The sequence below is a fragment of the Pseudoliparis swirei genome, chromosome 4 (assembly GCF_029220125.1).
Source record: "Pseudoliparis swirei isolate HS2019 ecotype Mariana Trench chromosome 4, NWPU_hadal_v1, whole genome shotgun sequence".
NCBI lineage: Eukaryota > Metazoa > Chordata > Actinopteri > Perciformes > Liparidae > Pseudoliparis > Pseudoliparis swirei.
This window is the reverse complement of record NC_079391.1, coordinates 35,009,770-35,031,157: the sequence shown is the minus strand read 5'-3', so window position 1 is coordinate 35,031,157 and position 21,388 is coordinate 35,009,770.

Below are 21,388 nucleotides of genomic sequence, written 5' to 3'. Positions count from 1 at the left end.
AAGGACTCATCTCTGTACTGGTCTTGTTAGACCTTGGTCCTGATAGAGGACTCCTCTCTGTACTGGTCTTGTTAGACCTTGGTCCTGATAGAGGACTCATCTCTGTACTGGTCTTGTTAGACCTTGGTCCTGATAGAGGACTCATCTCTGTACTGGTCTTGTTAGACCTTGGTGCTGATAGAGGACTCATCTCTGTACTGGTCTTGTTAGACCTTGGTCCTGATAGAGGACTCATCTCTGTACTGGTCTTGTTAGACCTTGGTCTGATAGAGGACTCATCTCTGTACTGGTCTTGTTAGACCTTGGTCCTGATAGAGGACTCATCTCTGTACTGGTCTTGTTAGACCTTGGTGCTGATAGAGGACTCATCTCTGTACTGGTCTTGTTAGACCTTGGTCCTGATAGAGGACTCATCTCTGTACTGGTCTTGTTAGACCTTGGTGCTGATAGAGGACTCCTCTCTGTACTGGTCTTGTTAGACCTTGGTCCTGATAGAGGACTCCTCTCTGTACTGGTCTTGTTAGACCTTGGTCCTGATAGAGGACTCATCTCTGTACTGGTCTTGTTAGACCTTGGTGCTGATAGAGGACTCCTCTCTGTACTGGTCTTGTTAGACCTTGGTCCTGATAGAGGACTCCTCTCTGTACTGGTCTTGTTGGACCTTGGTCCTGATAGAGGACTCATCTCTGTACTGGTCTTGTTAGACCTTGGTCCTGATAGAGGACTCCTCTCTGTACTGGTCTTGTTAGACCTTGGTCCTGATAGAGGACTCATCTCTGTACTGGTCTTGTTAGACCTTGGTCCTGATAGAGGACTCATCTCTGTACTGGTCTTGTTAGACCTTGGTCCTGATAGAGGACTCATCTCTGTACTGGTCTTGTTAGACCTTGGTCCTGATAGAGGACTCATCTCTGTACTGGTCTTGTTAGACCTTGGTCCTGATAGAGGACTCCTCTCTGTACTGGTCTTGTTAGACCTTGGTCCTGATAGAGGACTCATCTCTGTACTGGTCTTGTTAGACCTTGGTCTGATAGAGGACTCATCTCTGTACTGGTCTTGTTGGACCTTGGTCCTGATAGAGGACTCATCTCTGTACTGGTCTTGTTAGACCTTGGTGCTGATAGAGGACTCATCTCTGTACTGGTCTTGTTAGACCTTGGTCCTGATAGAGGACTCATCTCTGTACTGGTCTTGTTAGACCTTGGTCCTGATAGAGGACTCATCTCTGTACTGGTCTTGTTAGACCTTGGTCCTGATAGAGGACTCCTCTCTGTACTGGTCTTGTTAGACCTTGGTCTGATAGAGGACTCCTCTCTGTACTGGTCTTGTTAGACCTTGGTCTGATAGAGGACTCATCTCTGTACTGGTCTTGTTAGACCTTGGTCCTGATAGAGGACTCATCTCTGTACTGGTCTTGTTAGACCTTGGTCCTGATAGAGGACTCATCTCTGTACTGGTCTTGTTAGACCTTGGTCCTGATAGAGGACTCATCTCTGTACTGGTCTTGTTAGACCTTGGTGCTGATAGAGGACTCATCTCTGTACTGGTCTTGTTAGACCTTGGTCCTGATAGAGGACTCATCTCTGTACTGGTCTTGTTAGACCTTGGTCCTGATAGAGGACTCCTCTCTGTACTGGTCTTGTTAGACCTTGGTCCTGATAGAGGACTCATCTCTGTACTGGTCTTGTTAGACCTTGGTGCTGATAGAGGACTCATCTCTGTACTGGTCTTGTTAGACCTTGGTCCTGATAGAGGACTCATCTCTGTACTGGTCTTGTTAGACCTTGGTCCTGATAGAGGACTCATCTCTGTACTGGTCTTGTTAGACCTTGGTCCTGATAGAGGACTCATCTCTGTACTGGTCTTGTTAGACCTTGGTCCTGATAGAGGACTCATCTCTGTACTGGTCTTGTTAGACCTTGGTCCTGATAGAGGACTCCTCTCTGTACTGGTCTTGTTAGACCTTGGTCCTGATAGAGGACTCATCTCTGTACTGGTCTTGTTAGACCTTGGTGCTGATAGAGGACTCATCTCTGTACTGGTCTTGTTAGACCTTGGTGCTGATAGAGGACTCATCTCTGTACTGGTCTTGTTAGACCTTGGTCTGATGAGGACTCATCTCTGTACTGGTCTTGTTAGACCTTGGTCCTGATAGAGGACTCCTCTCTGTACTGGTCTTGTTAGACCTTGGTCCTGATAGAGGACTCATCTCTGTACTGGTCTTGTTAGACCTTGGTCTGATGGGGACTCATCTCTGTACTGGTCTTGTTAGACCTTGGTCCTGATAGAGGACTCCTCTCTGTACTGGTCTTGTTAGACCTTGGTCCTGATAGAGGACTCCTCTCTGTACTGGTCTTGTTAGACCTTGGTCCTGATAGAGGACTCATCTCTGTACTGGTCTTGTTAGACCTTGGTGCTGATAGAGGACTCATCTCTGTACTGGTCTTGTTAGACCTTGGTCCTGATAGAGGACTCCTCTCTGTACTGGTCTTGTTAGACCTTGGTCCTGATAGAGGACTCATCTCTGTACTGGTCTTGTTAGACCTTGGTCCTGATAGAGGACTCATCTCTGTACTGGTCTTGTTAGACCTTGGTCCTGATAGAGGACTCATCTCTGTACTGGTCTTGTTAGACCTTGGTCTGATAGAGGACTCATCTCTGTACTGGTCTTGTTAGACCTTGGTCCTGATAGAGGACTCATCTCTGTACTGGTCTTGTTAGACCTTGGTCCTGATAGAGGACTCATCTCTGTACTGGTCTTGTTAGACCTTGGTCCTGATAGAGGACTCCTCTCTGTACTGGTCTTGTTAGACCTTGGTCCTGATAGAGGACTCATCTCTGTACTGGTCTTGTTAGACCTTGGTCCTGATAGAGGACTCATCTCTGTACTGGTCTTGTTAGACCTTGGTGCTGATAGAGGACTCCTCTCTGTACTGGTCTTGTTAGACCTTGGTCCTGATAGAGGACTCATCTCTGTACTGGTCTTGTTAGACCTTGGTCCTGATAGGACTCATCTCTGTACTGGTCTTGTTAGACCTTGGTCCTGATAGAGGACTCCTCTCTGTACTGGTCTTGTTAGACCTTGGTCCTGATAGAGGACTCATCTCTGTACTGGTCTTGTTAGACCTTGGTGCTGATAGAGGACTCATCTCTGTACTGGTCTTGTTAGACCTTGGTCCTGATAGAGGACTCCTCTCTGTACTGGTCTTGTTAGACCTTGGTCCTGATGAGGACTCATCTCTGTACTGGTCTTGTTAGACCTTGGTGCCTGATAGAGGACTCCTCTCTGTACTGGTCTTGTTAGACCTTGGTCCTGATAGAGGACTCATCTCTGTACTGGTCTTGTTAGACCTTGGTGCTGATAGAGGACTCATCTCTGTACTGGTCTTGTTAGACCTTGGTGCTGATAGAGGACTCATCTCTGTACTGGTCTTGTTAGACCTTGGTCTGATAGAGGACTCCTCTCTGTACTGGTCTTGTTAGACCTTGGTCCTGATAGAGGACTCCTCTCTGTACTGGTCTTGTTAGACCTTGGTCCTGATAGAGGACTCCTCTCTGTACTGGTCTTGTTAGACCTTGGTCTGATAGAGGACTCATCTCTGTACTGGTCTTGTTAGACCTTGGTCCTGATAGAGGACTCCTCTCTGTACTGGTCTTGTTAGACCTTGGTCCTGATAGAGGACTCCTCTCTGTACTGGTCTTGTTAGACCTTGGTCTGATAGAGGACTCATCTCTGTACTGGTCTTGTTAGACCTTGGTCCTGATAGAGGACTCCTCTCTGTACTGGTCTTGTTAGACCTTGGTCCTGATAGAGGACTCATCTCTGTACTGGTCTTGTTAGACCTTGGTGCTGATAGAGGACTCCTCTCTGTACTGGTCTTGTTAGACCTTGGTCCTGATAGAGGACTCATCTCTGTACTGGTCTTGTTAGACCTTGGTGCTGATAGAGGACTCATCTCTGTACTGGTCTTGTTAGACCTTGGTGCTGATAGAGGACTCCTCTCTGTACTGGTCTTGTTAGACCTTGGTCCTGATAGAGGACTCATCTCTGTACTGGTCTTGTTAGACCTTGGTGCTGATAGGACTCATCTCTGTACTGGTCTTGTTAGACCTTGGTCCTGATAGAGGACTCCTCTCTGTACTGGTCTTGTTAGACCTTGGTCCTGATAGAGGACTCATCTCTGTACTGGTCTTGTTAGACCTTGGTCCTGATAGAGGACTCCTCTCTGTGTCTTGAGACCTTGGATGAGGACTCATCTCTGTACTGGTCTTGTTAGACCTTGGTCCTGATAGAGGACTCCTCTCTGTACTGGTCTTGTTAGACCTTGGTCCTGATAGAGGACTCATCTCTGTACTGGTCTTGTTAGACCTTGGTCTGATAGAGGACTCCTCTCTGTACTGGTCTTGTTAGACCTTGGTCCTGATAGAGGACTCCTCTCTGTACTGGTCTTGTTAGACCTTGGTCCTGATAGAGGACTCATCTCTGTACTGGTCTTGTTAGACCTTGGTCCTGATAGAGGACTCCTCTCTGTACTGGTCTAGTTAGACCTTGGTGCTGTTAGGGGCCTCCTCTCTGTACTGGTCTTGTGAGCCCTTGGTCCTGATAGGGAACTCATCTCTGTACTGGTCTTGTTAGACCTTGGTGCTGATAGAGGACTCATCTCTGTACTGGTCTTGTTAGACCTTGGTCCTGATAGAGGACTCATCTCTGTACTGGTCTTGTTAGACCTTGGTCTGATAGAGGACTCATCTCTGTACTGGTCTTGTTAGACCTTGGTGCTGATAGAGGACTCCTCTCTGTACTGGTCTTGTTGGACCTTGGTCCTGATAGAGGACTCATCTCTGTACTGGTCTTGTTAGACCTTGGTCCTGATAGAGGACTCATCTCTGTACTGGTCTTGTTAGACCTTGGTCCTGATAGAGGACTCCTCTCTGTACTGGTCTTGTTAGACCTTGGTCCTGATAGAGGACTCATCTCTGTACTGGTCTTGTTAGACCTTGGTCCTGATAGAGGACTCATCTCTGTACTGGTCTTGTTAGACCTTGGTGCTGATAGAGGACTCCTCTCTGTACTGGTCTTGTTAGACCTTGGTCCTGATAGAGGACTCATCTCTGTACTGGTCTTGTTAGACCTTGGTGCTGATAGAGGACTCATCTCTGTACTGGTCTTGTTAGACCTTGGTGCTGATAGAGGACTCATCTCTGTACTGGTCTTGTTAGACCTTGGTGCTGATAGAGGACTCCTCTCTGTACTGGTCTTGTTAGACCTTGGTCCTGATAGAGGACTCATCTCTGTACTGGTCTTGTTAGACCTTGGTCCTGATAGAGGACTCATCTCTGTACTGGTCTTGTTAGACCTTGGTGCTGATAGGACTCCTCTCTGTACTGGTCTTGTTAGACCTTGGTCCTGATAGAGGACTCATCTCTGTACTGGTCTTGTTAGACCTTGGTGCTGATAGAGGACTCATCTCTGTACTGGTCTTGTTAGACCTTGGTGCTGATAGGACTCATCTCTGTACTGGTCTTGTTAGACCTTGGTCCTGATAGAGGACTCATCTCTGTACTGGTCTTGTTAGACCTTGGTCCTGATAGAGGACTCCTCTCTGTACTGGTCTTGTTAGACCTTGGTCCTGATAGAGGACTCCTCTCTGTACTGGTCTTGTTAGACCTTGGTCTGATAGAGGACTCCTCTGTACTGGTCTTGTTAGACCTTGGTCCTGATAGAGGACTCATCTCTGTACTGGTCTTGTTAGACCTTGGTGCTGATAGAGGACTCCTCTCTGTACTGGTCTTGTTAGACCTTGGTCCTGATAGAGGACTCATCTCTGTACTGGTCTTGTTAGACCTTGGTCTGATAGAGGACTCATCTCTGTACTGGTCTTGTTAGACCTTGGTCCTGATAGAGGACTCATCTCTGTACTGGTCTTGTTAGACCTTGGTGCTGATAGAGGACTCATCTCTGTACTGGTCTTGTTAGACCTTGGTCCTGATAGGACTCATCTCTGTACTGGTCTTGTTAGACCTTGGTGCTGATAGAGGACTCATCTCTGTACTGATGGACCTTGGTCCTGATAGAGACATCTCTGTACTGGTCTTGTTAGACCTTGGTCCTGATAGAGGACTCATCTCTGTACTGGTCTTGTTAGACCTTGGTGCCTGATAGAGGACTCCTCTCTGTACTGGTCTTGTTAGACCTTGGTCCTGATAGAGGACTCCTCTCTGTACTGGTCTTGTTGGACCTTGGTCCTGATAGAGGACTCCTCTCTGTACTGGTCTTGTTAGACCTTGGTGCTGATAGAGGACTCATCTCTGTACTGGTCTTGTTAGACCTTGGTCCTGATAGAGGACTCCTCTCTGTACTGGTCTTGTTAGACCTTGGTGCTGATAGAGGACTCCTCTCTGTACTGGTCTTGTTAGACCTTGGTCCTGATAGAGGACTCCTCTCTGTACTGGTCTTGTTAGACCTTGGTGCTGATAGAGGACTCATCTCTGTACTGGTCTTGTTAGACCTTGGTCTGATAGAGGACTCATCTCTGTACTGGTCTTGTTGGACCTTGGTCCTGATAGAGGACTCCTCTCTGTACTGGTCTTGTTAGACCTTGGTGCTGATAGAGGACTCCTCTCTGTACTGGTCTTGTTAGACCTTGGTGCTGATAGAGGACTCATCTCTGTACTGGTCTTGTTAGACCTTGGTCCTGATAGAGGACTCATCTCTGTACTGGTCTTGAGACCTTGGTCCTGATAGAGGACTCCTCTCTGTACTGGTCTTGTTAGACCTTGGTCCTGATGAGACTCCTCTCTGTACTGGTCTAGTTAGACCTTGGTCCTGATAGAGGACTCCTCTCTGTACTGGTCTTGTTAGACCTTGGTCCTGATAGAGGACTCATCTCTGTACTGGTCTTGTTAGACCTTGGTGCTGATAGAGGACTCCTCTCTGTACTGGTCTTGTTAGACCTTGGTGCTGATAGAGGACTCCTCTCTGTACTGGTCTTGTTAGACCTTGGTCCTGATAGAGGACTCATCTCTGTACTGGTCTTGTTAGACCTTGGTCCTGATAGAGGACTCATCTCTGTACTGGTCTTGTTAGACCTTGGTGCTGATAGAGGACTCCTCTCTGTACTGGTCTTGTTAGACCTTGGTCCTGATAGAGGACTCATCTCTGTACTGGTCTTGTTAGACCTTGGTCCTGATAGAGGACTCCTCTCTGTACTGGTCTTGTTAGACCTTGGTGCTGATAGAGGACTCATCTCTGTACTGGTCTTGTTAGACCTTGGTGCTGATAGAGGACTCATCTCTGTACTGGTCTTGTTAGACCTTGGTCCTGATAGAGGACTCATCTCTGTACTGGTCTTGTTAGACCTTGGTCCTGATAGAGGACTCCTCTCTGTACTGGTCTTGTTAGACCTTGGTCCTGATAGAGGACTCATCTCTCTGTACTGGTCTTGTTAGACCTTGGTCTGATAGAGGACTCATCTCTGTACTGGTCTTGTTAGACCTTGGTCTGATAGAGGACTCATCTCTGTACTGGTCTTGTTAGACCTTGGTGCTGATAGAGGACTCCTCTGTACTGGTCTTGTTAGACCTTGGTCCTGATAGAGGACTCATCTCTGTACTGGTCTTGTTAGACCTTGGTCCTGATAGAGGACTCCTCTCTGTACTGGTCTTGTTAGACCTTGGTCCTGATAGAGGACTCATCTCTGTACTGGTCTTGTTGGACCTTGGTCCTGATAGGACTCATCTCTGTACTGGTCTTGTTAGACCTTGGTGCTGATAGAGGACTCATCTCTGTACTGGTCTTGTTAGACCTTGGTCCTGATAGAGGACTCCTCTCTGTACTGGTCTTGTTAGACCTTGGTCTGATAGAGGACTCATCTCTGTACTGGTCTTGTTGGACCTTGGTGCTGATAGAGGACTCCTCTCTGTACTGGTCTTGTTAGACCTTGGTCCTGATAGAGGACTCCTCTCTGTACTGGTCTTGTTAGACCTTGGTCCTGATAGAGGACTCATCTCTGTACTGGTCTTGTTAGACCTTGGTGCTGATAGAGGACTCCTCTCTGTACTGGTCTTGTTAGACCTTGGTCCTGATAGAGGACTCATCTCTGTACTGGTCTTGTTAGACCTTGGTCTGATAGAGGACTCATCTCTGTACTGGTCTTGTTAGACCTTGGTGCTGATAGAGGACTCATCTGTACTGGTCTTGTTAGACCTTGGTGCTGATAGAGGACTCATCTCTGTACTGGTCTTGTTAGACCTTGGTCCTGATAGAGGACTCATCTCTGTACTGGTCTTGTTAGACCTTGGTCCTGATAGAGGACTCATCTCTGTACTGGTCTGGACCTTGGTGCTGATGAGGACTCCTCTCTGTACTTGTTAGACCTTGGTGCTGATAGAGGACTCATCTCTGTACTGGTCTTGTTAGACCTTGGTCCTGATAGAGGACTCATCTCTGTACTGGTCTTGTTAGACCTTGGTCCTGATAGAGGACTCATCTCTCTGTACTGGTCTTGTTAGACCTTGGTGCTGATAGGACTCATCTCTGTACTGGTCTTGTTAGACCTTGGTGCTGATAGAGGACTCCTCTCTGTACTGGTCTTGTTAGACCTTGGTCCTGATAGAGGACTCATCTCTGTACTGGTCTTGTTAGACCTTGGTCTGATAGAGGACTCCTCTCTGTACTGGTCTTGTTAGACCTTGGTCCTGATAGGACTCCTCTCTGTACTGGTCTTGTTAGACCTTGGTGCTGATAGAGGACTCCTCTCTGTACTGGTCTTGTTAGACCTTGGTGCTGATAGAGGACTCATCTCTGTACTGGTCTTGTTAGACCTTGGTGCTGATAGAGGACTCATCTCTGTACTGGTCTTGTTAGACCTTGGTCCTGATAGAGGACTCATCTCTGTACTGGTCTTGTTAGACCTTGGTGCTGATAGAGGACTCCTCTCTGTACTGGTCTTGTTAGACCTTGGTGCTGATAGAGGACTCCTCTCTGTACTGGTCTTGTTAGACCTTGGTGCTGATAGAGGACTCATCTCTACTGGTCTTGTTAGACCTTGGTCCTGATAGAGGACTCATCTCTGTACTGGTCTTGTTAGACCTTGGTCCTGATAGGGACTCCTCTCTGTACTGGTCTTGTTAGACCTTGGTCCTGATAGAGGACTCATCTCTGTACTGGTCTTGTTAGACCTTGGTCCTGATAGAGGACTCCTCTCTGTACTGGTCTTGTTAGACCTTGGTCTGATAGAGGACTCATCTCTGTACTGGTCTTGTTAGACCTTGGTGCTGATAGAGGACTCATCTCTGTACTGGTCTTGTTAGACCTTGGTCCTGATAGGACTCCTCTCTGTACTGGTCTTGTTAGACCTTGGTCCTGATAGAGGACTCCTCTCTGTACTGGTCTTGTTAGACCTTGGTCCTGATAGAGGACTCATCTCTGTACTGGTCTTGTTAGACCTTGGTCCTGATAGAGGACTCCTCTCTGTACTGGTCTTGTTAGACCTTGGTCCTGATAGGACTCATCTCTGTACTGGTCTTGTTAGACCTTGGTCCTGATAGAGGACTCCTCTCTGTACTGGTCTTGTTAGACCTTGGTGCTGATAGAGGACTCCTCTCTGTACTGGTCTTGTTAGACCTTGGTCCTGATAGAGGACTCCTCTCTGTACTGGTCTTGTTAGACCTTGGTCCTGATAGAGGACTCATCTCTGTACTGGTCTTGTTAGACCTTGGTGCTGATAGAGGACTCATCTCTGTACTGGTCTTGTTAGACCTTGGTCCTGATAGAGGACTCATCTCTGTACTGGTCTTGTTAGACCTTGGTCTGATAGAGGACTCCTCTCTGTACTGGTCTTGCTAGACTCAGTGCTGATAGAGGACTCATCTCTGTACTGGCCCAGCAGACCTTAGTGCTGATAGAGGACCTCTCTGTCCTGGTCCATAGACCTTAGTCCCGATAGAGTGACCTCTGTACTGGTCTAGCTAGACCAGTCCTGATAGAGGACTCATCTCGTACTGGTCTATAGACCTTGTCCTGACAGAGGACTCATTCTGTCCTGGTCTTGTTAGACCTTAGTGCTGGGATAGAGACTCATCTCTGTACTGGTCTAGTTAGACCTTAGTCCGATAGAGGACTCATCTCTGTACTGGTCTTGTTAGATCTAGTCCTGATAAGACCTCTCTGTACCGGTCTTGTTAGACCTTAGTGCTGATAGAGACTCCTCTCTGTACTGGTCTTGTTAACCTTAGTCCTGATAGAGGACTCATGTCTGTACTCGGTCTCTATAGACCTTAGTGCTGACAGAGGACTAACTCTGTACTGGTCTTGCCAGACTCCAGTCCGGATAGAGGACTCCATCTCGTACTGGGCTTGTTAGACCTCAGTGGCGACAGAGGACTCATCTCTGCACTGGTCTTGTTAGACCTTAGTCCTGATAGAGGTCTCATCTCTGCACTGGTCTGTTAGACCTTAGGTCCTGATAGAGGACTCCCTCTGTACTGTACTTGTCTATAGGACCTTAGTCCCGATAGACCTTAGTCCTGATAGAGGACTCCTCTCTGTACTGGTCTTGTTAGACCTTAGTCCTGATAGAGGACTCATCTCTGTACTGGTCTTGTTAGACCTTAGTCCTGATAGAGGACTCATCTCTGTACTGGTCTTGTTAGACCTTAGTGCTGATAGAGGACTCCTCTCTGTACTGGTCTAGTTAGACCTTAGTCCTGATAGAGGACTCATCTCTGTACTGGTCTTGTTAGACCTTAGTGCTGATAGAGGACTCATCTCTGTACTGGTCTTGTTAGACCTTAGTGCTGATAGAGGACTTCTCTCTGTACTGGTCTAGTTAGACCTTAGTCCTGATAGAGGACTCCTCTCTGTACTGGTCTAGTTAGACCTTAGTGCTGATAGAGGACTCCTCTCTGTACTGGTCTAGTTAGACCTTAGTCCTGATAGAGGACTCATCTCTGTACTGGTCTTGTTAGACCTTTGTCCTGATAGAGGACTCTTCTCTGTACTGGTCTTGTTGACCTTAGTCCTGATAGAGGACTTCTCCCTCTCTTGTTAGACCTTAGTGCTGATAGAGGACCTCTCTTGGTCTATTAGACCTTAGTCCTGATAGAGGACTCTCTCTGTACTGGTCTTGTTAGACCTTAGTGCTGATAGAGGACTCCTCTCTGTCCTGGTCTAGTTAGACCTTAGTCCTGATAGAGGACTCTCTCTGTAGTCTTAGACCTTGGTGCTGATAGAGGACTCATCTCTGTACTGTACTGGTCTTGTTAGACCTTAGTCCTGATAGAGGACTCATCTCTGTACTGGTCTTGTTAGACCTTATCCTGATAGGACTCCTCTCTGTACTGGTCTTGTTAGACCGTGCTGATAGAGGACTCCTCTCTGTACTGGTCTTGTTAGACCTTGGTGCTGATAGAGGACTCTCTGTACTGGTGTTAGACCTTAGTCCTGATAGAGGACTCTCTCTGTACTGGTCTTGTTAGACCTTAGTGCTGATAGAGGACTCATCTCTGTACTGGTCTAGTTAGACCTTAGTCCTGATAGAGGACCCCTCTCTGTTCTGGTCTTGTTAGACCTTAGTGCTGATAGAGGACTCCTCTCTGTACTGGTCTAGTTAGACCTTAGTCCTGATAGAGGACTCATCTCTGTACTGGTCTTGTTAGACCTTAGTGCTGATAGAGGACTCCTCTCTGTACTGGTCTTGTTAGACCTTAGTCCTGATAGAGGACTCATCTCTGTACTGGTCTTCTTAGACCTAAGTGCTATTTTTGTTATTTGTGTTCTTTGTGTTATTTGTATTATTTGTGTTATTTGTGTTATTTATGTTATTTGTGTTATTTGTATTATTTGTGTTATTTGTGTTATTTATGTTATTTGTATTACTTGTATTATTTGTATTATTTGTGTTATTTGTGTTATTTATACTTCCAAACAGAAATAAAAGCTTTTCTTTAACGTCTTTCATGAACTTGGTCACGTGGAGCTTTAGAAACAGTCTTCGTGACGTCATCACGTCGTGTTCTTCGGAAGGTGGAACGTTCCCTCTCGGACCCGCCCTCCTCTCGAGACCTTCCCTGTGCGCACCTCGCGCACTTGCGCGCTCACGCCACCGAATCCCCACATGTCCGACGGTCCGTGAAGGCGGCGCAGACAGCAGCAGCGAGACCAGGACCCGGTCTCCCTTTCAGCCGACACCGGGACCAGGACCCGGTCTGACCCGGGACTCTGTCTCCGGGGAAGCCGCAGGACGAGTACTGACAGGAAGCCGCGAGCAGGGTGGGAGGAGGAGGAGGAGGAGAAGAAGAAGGAGCCGCGGCTCGGGGACAGAGGTGAGCACAAGTTTGTGTCGTGGACCTGCTGTGTCTGTCCCCCGGTGGATCGGGTCCTGTCCCCCGGTGGACCGGGTCTCTGTTTATTGTTGTTGTTGTTTGTTGTTTATTCTTCAGGCATGAGAATCCCTCACCTTTCGGCGAAATTCGCCGTTTTGAAACCAAAATAGGTGATTTACGTGAATCGTGTAGATCCGAAGATTATTTTTTGGGAGGGGGGGGGGGGTCAATTGGCCGGCCGGCGTTTATGAGATTGGAGTGGGACACGGAGAAAATGTGGAGTGGTGCTCTTCACAATAAAACATCTTTGATGGGACGTGTCGCGTCTCGGCCAATCAGCGTTCAGATGTCTTCAGCGTTTGGTGGTTTAGGTTAGCTTGAGTGTTAGCCCGCTACATCTGCTGTTGTCACGCTGCACGGTGTAGCGATACTAAGAAAGTACCCGTACGTTAAGAGCGATGTGATTTAGCATGTTTAGGGTCCGAGCGACAGACGAAGTCTGTCCGAGAGGACCCTATTGAAATTGTTAGGGGTATTATTATTCCGCTTCTTATTTTAGAACATTGGGGGCATATTGGGGGTACGTATCATATCCCAAAACTGCTCTCTAGCGCCACCTCAAAGTTTGACTGGTGACGCCCCTCACCCAGTATGTTCAAATGACTAGTTCTTTTTTTTCCAAGTCCACTTGGACCTGTTCTACAAAAAAGCCTCTCAGGACCCTAAGCTCCGCCTACTTACATTTTCGGCCATTTTGAATTTTGTGAAAAACACATAATAGGCATTTGCTCCGATATGCGGGGTCCAATTCATACCAAACCTATTGGAGATAATGATTATGGCAGCTATATCATCTAAGATCTATCATCTTTTTTCAAATATATCATTGTGGTAAGCATCTATTGCCCAACGAACATTTTAGGGGCGTGTCCTGTTTTGTAATGCTCATAACTTCAACACTATTGGGGAAAAGAAAATAACAGACTTTCAGGATATGTGCAGAATGCATCCTGAAATATATGCAGCAAATTTCGTGCAATTTGAATGATAGGGGGCGCTACAATAATTCACCAAAGTTGGCCGTTTTTTGCTTGATTTGGCCATTTATCACTTTTATACATCGAAGGATTTCTCCCACAAAACGCCAACAGAATCAGCTCTAATAATTTTTTATAGAATCTCAAGACTTGAACAATGAGCACTGTGAAAAAAAAATGTCTTTTCGTCGGTAGGAAATTGAGGTTTTTTTACTGCCAATAATTGTGTACTTTGTGTGATTTCTTGATGTTAAAAACTATTGCTTAAACTCATCCAATCTTTCCCAAAAAAATCATGCGTGATGCCAGTCGAGGCCTGAGCACATTCACACGAAGAAACAAGCAAATTTTTTCCAGGAACACCTCTTGAACACCTATTGAAAATTAAAATAACCAGAATTTATTCACTTTCACGATAATGTTACCCCCTACAGCTGATGCAATTACATCTAATCAGTGGTGCAGAGCAATAGGTGCTTGCCTAGTGACACAGAGACCTGTTTTTGATTCCAGGCTAAGGCAAAAATAATGTTATCGGGGGTTTTTTTACATTTAATTTACATGACGTGGTCTACACTTCACTTAGAGACATATGATGCATGGATATGTTTACAGACTCAAAGCGCCACTTACTGGCTCAACTGGACTTCCTTCAATCCACCCCAAATTTGTCCTGCCCAAAATAATGTGAGCGCCTACGGCTGCCTGTAATCCAGCTAGCTCTATAGCTCACCATGATAAGTGTTGGTCTGGACACCCGGAGGTGCGTGATCGATTCCAAGACAAGACAGCTTTTTTTTCATCACTTTTTTTTTTAACATTGAATTTACATGACGTGGTCTACACTTCACGTAGGGACACACGATGCACAGGGATGGATTAACCAACGGGCCAGGGCCCAGGGGCCCATGAGCTCAGGGGCCTGGCCTGAGCCTGCGCGTGACGCCGCTGTGATTAACATTGTATTGATATGAATATGATGATGACACGATGCGCCGTGGCGGTATATGCTAGGCTTAAGTCATTCATGTCAGTAACAGGGCCCCAATAGTCCTACTGAGGGATGGATTGCGAGCCTACCGGCACCAGGGGCCCATGAGCTCAGGGGCCCGTGAGCTCAGGGAGCCTGGTCTGAGCCTCCGCGTGGCGTTGCTGTTATTAACATTGTATTGATATGAATATAATGATATGACACGATGCGCCGTGCCGTATATGCTGGGCTTAAGTCATCCATGTCAGTAACAAGGCCCCAATAGTCCTACTGAGGATGGATTACCGAACGAGCCTACCGGCACCAGGGGCCCATGAGCTCAGGGGGCCCCTAAACCAGAGCCTCTGCGTGATGTAGCTGTTATTAACTTTGTTGATGTGATGATATGCGCCATAGCCGGTATATGCTAGGCTTAAGTCATTCATGTCATGGTCATATAGGTTTCGCGTTATGTTTTGTTTTTTTGCGGGTGTGGGGGGGGGGGGGGGGGCCTTGACACGTCCAGGCCCAGGGGCCCGTGGTTTCTTAATCCGTCCATGACGATGCATGAATATGTTCACGTAGTTAAAGCGCCACCTAGTGGCTAAACTGGACTTTGTCGAATCTGCCTCAAACTTGTCGTGCTCGTTACAAGTCACGGCCCGAGTCCAGTCCGACCGGCGTGCTATATGTCACGCGCAGATGAGCGAGGACCCGTTTGACGCTGCTTGCAGCTTTAATTTTAGTATCGATACTTCATGAAGAAAGCGCGGGATCAGAGCGCATGCGCTGCTCCGTGTCAGCGCTCACAGCGAGTGGCGTTAAGTGGCGGAATTTTCGGCTTTAAAAATATGAATAAAAAAAGATGCCAGAAGGTAAATGTTTCAGTCTGTAAAGTTGTGTAACTCTCCAGCTGCTCATCCTGATGAACTCTGGATCCTCTGGTCAGAGACTAACGGCCTCATAGTGGATCATCAATGCTATGATGGCTCCATGTAGTTTCATGAATATCTTGTTGTAGGCTAAAACTAATATTACTGCCATTTGTTAAGTGTTGAAAAAGTTGGTAAAAAGTGATCCATACAGATATTTTATTTATTACTATTATAGATAAATATACCAGTATCGTATTTATGGTAGACTGTTTTTATGGTATTGTTTATGGCAGGTATGGTATAGAAGATTGTGTCAACTGCTTCAGTCACTCTACAACTACAGAAGCTTTATTTAGATCTATAGATGTATATAGATTTATATTTATATAGATATATAGTGTTTGCTGCGTGATGAGTTCAGGGTCCTGCGTGATGAGTTCTCATCTTGTTGTCAGAGGATGTGATGAGGCAGGAATGCAGCAGCATGAGGTCCATCTGGGGACATGTCATTATGTGCTCCATGGGAGGAGGAGGAGGAGGAGATATCATCGATATGAAAAATGCATGCAGGTCTTCATGACCTCTTGATAGGGACTCGCTATGCTCTATTGACTCTGTATTAAATTCAGTTTATTTGTCGAGCCCAATTTCACAAATTACAAATGTGTCTCGGAGTGCTTTACAATCTGTACACATAGACATCCCTGACCTTTGACCTCACATCGGACCAGGAAAAACTCCCAAATAACCCTTCAGGGGGAAAAGGTCAGAACCCTTGAGGAGAGAACAGAGGAGGATCCCTCTCCAGGATGGACAGAACAATAGATGTCATGTGACCAGAAGGACAGATTAGAGTTAAAATACATTCCAATGAATGTGACAGAGTGTATGAATAGTTCATAGTTGGCATATTCCACGATGGAGACCTCCACGATCCATCAGATGGAGGTAGAGAGGAGGAGTGGGCGGAGTCTCAACAGGACAGTTGCGTAGTCAGGAGCAGGAATTCCACGACCCAGACCTCGATGCTCCATCAGCAGATAGGATCTATGTCGTCTCATAGGGTCCGATGACCCCATGAGACGTGGAGTCACAAGGACTCCGGGGAGAAAGCAGAGTTAGTAACGTGTGATGGAGAGATGAAAATTCATCCCTAAGGAGAGAGGAGAGGAGAGAGGACCTCAGTGTATCCTAAACGTCCCCCAGCAGCTATAAGCCTATAGCAGCGTCTCCAGGGGCTGGACCAGGTGAACCTGATTCAGCCCTAACTATAAGCTCTGTCAAAGAGGAAAGTCTTCAGTCTCCATGAGGGGGCGGAGTCTGCCTCCAGGACTGAAGGTGAAGCTGGTTCTATAAAAGAGGAGGAGCTTGATAACTGAAGGCTCTGGCTCCCATTCTACTTTTTAAGACTCTAGGAACTACAAGTAGTCCCGCATTTAGTGAGCGTAGCTCTCTAGTGGGGCAATATGGTACTACAAGCTCCTTAAGATATGATGGAGCATCACCAATCAAGGCTTTGTACGTTAAGAGAAGAATTTTAAAAGTGATTCTTGATGTTACTGGGAGCCAGTGCAGAGCAGCTAGTGCAGGAGTGATGTGATCTCTTTTCTTAGTTTAGTGAGAACACGAGCTGCAGCATTCTGGATCAACTGGAGGGACCTAAGAGACTTATAGAGCAGCCTGATAATAAGGAGTTGACCTAAGAGACTTATAGAGCAGCCTGATAATAAGGAGTTGACCTAAGAGACTTATAGAGCAGCCTGATAATAAGGAGTTGACCTAAGAGACTTATAGAGCAGCCTGATAATAAGGAGTTGACCTAAGAGACTTATAGAGCAGCCTGATAATAAGGAGTTGACCTAAGAGACTTATAGAGCAGCCTGATAATAAGGAGTTGACCTAAGAGACTTATAGAGCAGCCTGATAATAAGGAGTTGACCTTAGAGACTTATAGAGCAGCCTGATAATAAGGAGTTGACCTAAGAGACTTATAGAGCAGCCTGATAATAAGGAGTTGATCTAAGAGACTTATAGAGCAGCCTGATAATAAGGAGTTGACCTAAGAGACTTATAGAGCAGCCTGATAATAAGGAGTTGACCTAAGAGACTTATAGAGCAGCCTGATAATAAGGAGTTGACTATAGAGACTTATAGAGCAGCCTGATAATAAGGAGTTGCAGTAATCCAGTCTAGAAGTAACGAACGCGTGAACCAATTTTTCTGCATCTTTTTGGGACAAGATGTGCCTGATTGTTTAAATATGACGTAGATGAAAGAATGCAGCACCTAGGCAATCATTATCAACATCCACATGAATATCAAAATCTCCTACAATAACTTTATCAGTTTTAAGAACCAGACATGATATAAATTCTGAAAGTTCAGATATAAATTCTGAATATGGACCTGGTGGCCGGTACAGAATGACAAATATTATTATTATTATTATTATTATATTATTAAATAGAATTGGCTGTAGTGTTTTCCAGGTTGGATGAGAGACTAAGAACAAGGCTTTCAAATGAGGTGTAGTTTAGGTTTAGGATTTATTAATAGTCAAAGATGGCTGCTCCTCCACCTCCTCCAGGAACGTGAGTATTAATATGACTTGGAGGAGTCGATTCATTTAGGCAGACATATTCTTCATGGCTCAGCAGGTTTCAGTTAGACAACATAAATCAATGTGATTATCTGATATTAGATCATTTAGTAACACAGCTTTAGATGACAGATCTAATATTTAGGAGAACGCATTTAATAGTCCTGTTTTGTTGCACTGCTGAAATAATGGTGTTAACTTGAATAAGGTTATTGTGTACGACTCCTCTTCTGCTTTCTTTTGATTTAACTGAAGTGTCCGTGGGACAGACAGTCTCTCCTCTAGAGGTGTGGGGGGGTAACTGCTCCAATGGAAGAGCAGAGAAGGCTGTTAAACTACAACTCTGCTCCGGGTCCTGATCTGAACCCTGGGTTGTCATGGATACGGTGATCAACGTGGTCATGTTCGCATTGACTATTGCTAGTGAGAGGTGAAAGTGTGCTCACCTGTGCATCACGGCTGAGCGCTGCGCGCGCAGACAGCATTTAACGGAGCAGCGCGTGCGCTCTGATCGCTCTCTTAATGAAGTATCGATACTAAAGATATGCTAAATCACATCGCTCTTAACGTACGGGTACTTTTGATAGCTACACCGTGCAGCGTGACAGCAGCAGATGTAGCGGACTAACATTCAAGCTAACCTAACTTCCCAAACGCTGTGGACATCTGAACGCTGATTGGCCGAGACGCGACACGTCCATCAAAGATGTTCTATTGCGAAGAGCACCACTCCACATTTTCTCCGCGTCTCACTGCAATCTCAACGGCAGCGGGCCAGGTGAACAAAATAATAAATCGGAACGCGTCTCTGGTTCTGTTCAGGGGGCGGGGCCACATGGGGAGGCGGGCCGTAGTTTGGGGACCACTCCTCATGTCTGTCCTCATGTCTGTCCTTGTGTCTGTCCTCATGTATGTCCTCATGTCTGTCCTTGTGTCTGTCCTCATGTATGTCCTCGTGTCTGTCCTCATGTCTGTCCTCATGTCTGTCCTCTTGTCCTCATGTCTGTCCTCATGTCTGTCCTCATGTCTGTCCTTATGTCTGTCCTCATGTATGTCCTCGTGTATGTCCTCATGTCTGTCCTCTTGTCCTCATGTCTGTCCTCATGTCTGTCCTCTTGTCCTCATGTCTGTCCTTATGTCTGTCCTCATGTCTGTCCTCTTGTCCTCATGTCTGTCCTTATGTCTGTCCTCATGTCTGTCCTCATGTCCTCATGTATGTCCTCTTGTCTGTCCTCTTGTCCTCATGTCTGTCCTCATGTCTGTCCTTATGTCTGTCCTCATGTATGTCCTCTTGTCCTCATGTCTGTCCTCGTGTCCTCATGTCTGTCCTCTTGTTGACGTGTGTTGTGTTGACAGGGAACATTGAATAATACGACACACTTACAGGCTGGTGGGGGGAGCAGCTCCTCAGTCGCTGGGTGGGGGCGGGGCTAGAGGAGGTGTGACGCGGCTGTGCTGTTGCTAGGGGAACAGAGGGAGGAATCTGTTGGAGGGGCGTTGACACTGATCCGGCTGTGAGCTGCAGCGAGGAAGAGGATGCAGCAATGAGCAGGACGGCGAGGCCTCAGGGAGGTAAGGACGGACGGGGAGCGAGGGACGACGTGGGGGGGGGGGCTGTAACCCGATGCAGAGCGTTGACCTGAATATGAGCGGCGGCGTGGAGCTTCATGTCTCATCACTGTGTGGATCATTCTCCTCTTCCTCCTGTGATCATCATCATGTGCCGTTGCTCTGTGGCTCACTGGGACAGGTGTTCCCTCTAGACAGCCGTTGCTCTTCTTTCCATGAAAGCCTGAACGTCTCATTCAGCTGGCGTGTCATCCACTTCCATTGGTACATGGAGCGTGGTACCGCTCCGAGCCACCGGGGGGCCGTGGCTAGTTCAAGGACACGTTGGCGAGCAGGAACCGCAGATCCCCTTCATGGAGGACGGACCTGCTAACCACCGACCCACAGCCGCCCCTCAACACACATCTGGGGTAGAGGAACGGGTAGAGGTATTGGTAGAGGTACCGGTAGAAGTACAGGTAGAGGAACGGGTAGAGGTACCGGTAGAGGTAGAAGTACAGGTAGAGGAACGGGTAGAGGTACGGGTAGAGGTACGTGTAGAGGAACGGGTAGAGGTAGAAGTACAGGTAGAGGAACGGGTAGAGGTACGGGTAGAGGAACGTGTAGAGGAACGTGTAGAGGAACGTGTAGAGGTACGGGTAGAGGAATGGGTAGAGGTACGTGTAGAGGAACGGGTAGAGGTACGTGTAGAGGTAGAAGTACAGGTAGAGGACCGTGTAGAGGTACGGGTAGAGGTACGTGTAGAGGAACGTGTAGAGGTACGTGTAGAGGTAGAAGTACAGGTAGAGGAACGTGTAGAGGTATGGGTAGAGGTACGTGTAGAGGAACGGGTAGAGGAATGGGTAGAGGAACAGGTAGAGGTACGTGTAGAGGGACGGGTAGAGGTACAGGTACCGGTAGAAGTACAGCTAGAGGAACGGGTAGAGGTACCGGTAGAGGTAGAAGTACAGGTAGAGGAACAGGTAGAGGAACGGGTAGAGGTAGAGGAACGGGTAGAGGAACGTGTAGAGGTACGGGTAGAGGTACGGGTAGAGGTACCGGTAGAGGTAGAAGTACAGGTAGAGGAACGGGTAGAGGTACGGGTAGAGGGACGGGTAGAGGATTCAAGATTCAAGATGTTTTATTTGTCACATACACACACAGGGTGTGCAGTGAAATGAAAGTGGCAATGCTCAGCAGGAATGTGCAAGGGCAACAAGTACACACTATTTACAAATAAAAAACAACACAATATTTACAGTAAGTGTGTGGGAAAGAAACTCCGTCTCAGTCTCTCTGTTCTTGCAGCGTGACTACGGAGGCGCCTGCCTGACCGCAGCAGCTGAAACAGTCTGTTGTTGGGGTGGTGAGGATCCTTCATGATCCTGCCGGCTCTGGTTCTGCACCTCCTGGTGTACAAGTCCTGCAGGGTGGGGAGTGTAGTTCCAATAGTGCGTTCAGCCGAACGCACTACTCTCTGCAGAGCCTTCCTGTCCTGAGCGGAGCAGTTGCCAAACCAGGCTGTGATGCTTCCTGTCAGGACGCTCTCTACAGCTCCAGAGTAGAAGGACTGAAGGATCCTCTGGGAAACTTTAAATTTCCTCAGCTGCCTGAGGTGGTAGAGGCGCTGCCTTGCCTTTCTCACCAGAGTGTCTGTGTTTGTTGACCATGTCAGATCCTCGGTGATGGGTAGAGGTAGAAGTACAGGTAGAGGAACGGGTAGAGGTACCGGTAGAGGTAGAAGTACGGGTAGAGGAACGTGTAGAGGTAGAGGAATGGGTAGAGGAACGGGTAGAGGTACGTGTAGAGGTAGAGGTACAGTTACAGGTAGAGGTACAGGTAGAGGTACAGGTAGAGGTACAGGTAGAGGTACAGGTAGAGGTACAGGTAGAGGTAGAGGTACAGGTAGAGGAACGGGTAGAGGAACGGGTAGAGGTACCGGTAGAGGTAGAAGTACAGGTAGAGGAACGGGTAGAGGTAGAAGTACAGGTAGAGGAACGGGTAGAGGTACCGGTAGAGGTAGAAATACAGGTAG